Raw genomic sequence first — 4,784 nt, forward strand, 5'->3', positions numbered from 1 at the left:
AGACTCTAGTTCACACAATAGACTTATTACTCTTTTAATTATGCTAAATCAAAATATTAAATTAAAACAATGCAAAACAGAAATAAAAGTGTTATAAATTCAAAAGATCAAAGAACTAGGCCTAGGAAAATTCTCAGGAATTTATGGAATATTAAATCAATAAATTAATTAGGATTCAAGCAATTAATAATCAGATTTAGAACTCTAAACACTCTTGCAAAATAAATCAGTTCTCACTGCAAATATTATCTAAATTTAAAACCAGAAAATCCAAATCTCTTTGCAAAATTCAAGGTTAAAAATCAGCTTTAAAAAAAGTTTAGATTGTTCACAAAATTATTAAATCAAATCTCTTTGCAAGAAATAATTTAGCTCATCAAAAGGTTTAATCAGGAAAATCAATTATATTCTCATATCAATTTATTTTCCTATGTATTAATTCTAGGTGATCAATCAAGAATCAATATGAAGAACAACCTAAGATGAAGATCACAGAAGATAATGAATCCTAAAAATCATAGATCTAATAAACCATAAAACCCCTAAACCTAACAAGCAAACTACTCAGACATGTTTAATGAAGAACAAAACATCTTTTCTGAATAATAAGCAATTGATATTAAGAAGTAAGAAGGAAGTTCAAGAATCTTCTCTCTACAGAGGAAATCAGATCTGTCTCTCCCAAAAGCTCTCAATCAAAAAGGTGGCTGAAATCAAAATTGCTAGAAAATAACTTAGATCTAAACAATGACCATAAAAATCCTATAAATACTCTAAAACACGTCTTGGGCCATAATTGCAAATAAGGGAAATTCGGGAAATTTTGTAAATCTTCTAAAGCTTTGTGGAGAAAACTTCCGATTGACTTGTGGCAGCTGCATCGATCGATGATGAGGTTGCATCGGTTGATGCATACTCTTAAATTCGTCTCCCAGCTTCGTTGATCAGCCTTCATGCTTTGATTATGCTCCAAATCATCCTCTTTTAGCTCCTTAGTGTTCCATCCGTGCCAATGAGTACCTAAACCTATAAAGACTCAAAAAACAAGCTAGAAAACAAATCAAAAGACTCAAAAATCGCATTTATACCATGCGATTCAATCATTAAAATGTCATAAAAATCCCCAACTTTCAAATTTGGGACGTTTTAATCACTAACTTTCAAGATGCCATTTTAATTACAAACTTTTCATTGACTTGGCCATAAAATAGCAAAGTTTTGTTGACCACGCCATTTTAGGCACGTCATTTATTCTCTGTTAAAGATCTCAAAAACAGGGTAAAATTATACGTTATTTGCTATCGTTTTGCATAAATGACCATGTTTTTAACACTAAAAACAACATCTTTTACCAAATTGAAGAAACTAAATCCCCAAATCGATTTTAATTTCACAAATCCATAACGCTAGAAAGAAACCCCAAATGCTCTGTACACATCAATGGCACACCACACTCACCGACGCAACCAGATGTGTCAAAGCTTGAACTTGAACTCATCGGAACAGAGAGATTGCATAAGAGATTTTGGTATTATAGAGAGAATTTGGGATTTTCTTTCAAGGGCTAGGGATTTAATAAACGTCGTGCCTAAAACGGCGTAGTCAACAAAACTTTGCTATTTTGATGATCAAGTGAACAGAAAGTTTGTGATTAAAATGGCATCCTGAAAGTTGGTGATTAAAACATCCCAAATTTGAAAGTTGGGGATTTTTATGACATTTTTCCCGTTAAAAATCACAAAAACCTTGATATATCAATGCCCTCATCATGGCTTCAGCAATGCTTCATTGCTGAGTACACTCTACCGAGGTGTGGTCCCTAAGATACGGATGTTGCTGGACACTGCTAGTAATGGTAACTTCCTCAACAAGGATGTCGATGAAGGTTGGTATCTAGTGGAGAACTTAGCTCAATCTGATGGGCACTACAATGAGGAGTATGATCGCACAATACGATCTTCTGGAGACGATGATACAAAGTACAAGCGCAACATGAAAGCCCTCAATGACAAATTGGATAAGCTCCTCAACCAGCAGCAGCATGTCCATGCCATCTCCGAAGAAGACCAGTTTCAGCAACAAGATGGTGAGAGTGCTCAGCTAGAGTATGTGAACTATATCAACAACCAAGGAGGGTACAACAAAGGGTACAACAACTACAAACCAAACCCGAATCTGTCATACCGTAACCCGAATGTTGGAAATCCTCAAGACCAAATCTACCCATCCGCAGTCCAAGGGAACCAGGACCAAAAAAAAGCCTTTTGTCCAATACAATCAAGGTTATGCTCCTAAGCAGCAGTATTCTGGTAATTACCACCAACCAATTGCACCACCTGGATTCCTACCACAGCAAGGCCCGCAGAACCAATCTCAAGAAGCTGATCTAAGCGGACTGATTCAGCAGATGATACAAAGTCAAGCATCGGCTGCTATGGACAATGCAAAACGATTCGCGGAGATGAGCAACAAGATTGATTCTGGGTATAATTGAAACACAAATGTTTTTATGGAGGTGAATGGTGATGTATGGAACAATGAGATATGAATGAATGGATGGCAGGGTGTTTCAATTCCCCTTATGCAGTTGTAGTATAAGAGGTGTCAATCCAATCTGAGAGTTTGCAAGCAATCAGGATGTGCATATATGCCTAAGTCAAGCCAAATGCAAAGGATGTTTGTCACTAACAATCCTATGGTGGGATGTAAAATGCAGAATGTAAAAGCTACTAGAAATAGATTCTAAATGTAAATGGAACAGAATGATTATGACAGTTATGAAGCTAGAACAGAAATAGAAACTATGGTAATGAACTAATGCAAGGCAAGTAATGAACATGACACTAAGTAAATGCAACAGAAATGCAACTAGAATGAGACAAGAGATAAGACAGCACAACTACAAAGCATAAACAAAAGTTCTGGGGATGAACTCGAGAAAGCACTCGATCGAGTGTAGATCGAGTGCAGGGTCGAGCTGGACAAACGCGAAAAACAGAGCAACACAAGAAAAACAGAGCAATACAAGAGCGAATCAAACAACAAGCAAACAGCAGGATTAAAGCTAGAAAATCAATAAACAAGGAAGGCCTTGAGGAGCGATTCATGGGCTGGACTAATGACTGAGGTCATCTAGCTTGGTCAACAAATCTCAAGCACTTTGAGCTAATCTCTAGACATATATCTCTAAGACAAGTTTAATCCACTCTCATGGCAAGAAAACAATCAAACCTATGCATCTCTAGACTTGTTCTCACAAAGTAAAGAATCTACACAAGCAGGCATTAAGGCAATATGTCACATACCAAACAAGACCTCTAATCTCTTAGCAAGCCCTAATGGTAAGCTCTAGATCTAGCCTTATCTATGCTTCTTAAACATTGGTGTGATGCTAGATGCTTGAAATCAAATCCTACCCTCTCAGTTATAAGATCAGCATTAAGAACATCTAGCCTAGAAGAGATTCTACCACAATCAAGCTTGACCAATCAAACAAACCTCAAACACAAGCCCGCCAAACCATCCTCAAGATCCTAAGCAACTACTCACAAGAACACATGACGAACATCAAAGTCATAAACCCAGAAAATACTGAAACTTGCGTCAAATGAAAGATAAAGCAAAGATCTACAATATTGAAGAAGGAATCAACACGAATTTTTATTATCTTGAAAGTTATGGAACCAACAAAATCCAAGAATTCTTTGTTTTCTCCTTCAAAAGAATGTACAAGATCTAAGAAAATAAAAGTGCAAAAGGAATAATTCCCAAAAGGATAAAAACTAGGTTTTAGACTATCTAAAAAGCTGGACTCCTGGTGGCTGCTGGGTACAAGGTCCTTAAATAGAAAAAGTAGTGGAACCCCTAAAAATGCTAAAAGATAAAATAGCTAGGCGGCTCGGCCAACTCGACCCGGTGCTCGGTCGAGTGACCGGTCGAGTTGGCTTCTCTCGTGCATCTTCCACTCAGTCAAGTCCCTCTCTGCACAAGGTCGAGTGTCTGGTCGAGTGGGCGGTCGAGTGGGACTCCGGACCTTGGTTCTTCAGCCTTAACTCTCTTGCTTTCTCCTCTTGATTGCTTCACTTCTCCTCAGCTTTGCTTCCATGCTCCTTAAGCTCCAAAATCACCTGATTATGCATGAAAAGATGCAAATGCAATCGCAACTAAACTCTAATGCATGATTAGTCCTAAAGTTATGCAATAATGGTCAAAATGGATAGCAAAAGATCCAAAAGATGTGAATAAACTAAGGGAAAACATGGTAAAATATATGAACATCAACACCCCCAAACTTAGTCTTTGCTTGCCCTCAAGCAAATAATCAAGACATAAGAAGGTAGGTGAGGTTTGAAAGTGGGATCTCAGCTCCTAAAGCTTGCAATAGACCATCTAGAATCAATGTCCAAGTTACTAGTACTATGATGCAAGTGAATGCGCTGTACTTAAAGATTTTAGATAAGCATATCACAACTTTACTGATTTGAGCCTCAGATGTCCACATGCATTCAAATCAACCATTTCCTTTAACATTCATTAATCAAGAACATGAATCAATTCTATGCAATGGTTAAACTCATTTGGATTGGAGATAAAGGTTTTGAGACAATGATGGTCTCTCTTTAGAGTGGGGCTTATCAATATCAAGGTTCTCTCATAAAAAATGGATTGAGCTTTAGAAGAATGCTAAAGGTAAGAACACTTAGACACATACAAGAACAAAACCTTGTCTACCCAAAGGCACCCAAAAAATTCATCCTATCAATTTAAACCTAAATGATCCTAGT

The sequence above is a fragment of the Camelina sativa genome, chromosome 20, assembly GCF_030686135.1.
Source record: "Camelina sativa cultivar CO46 ecotype springtype chromosome 20, ASM3068613v1".
In the NCBI taxonomy this organism is placed as follows: Eukaryota; Viridiplantae; Streptophyta; class Magnoliopsida; order Brassicales; family Brassicaceae; genus Camelina; species Camelina sativa.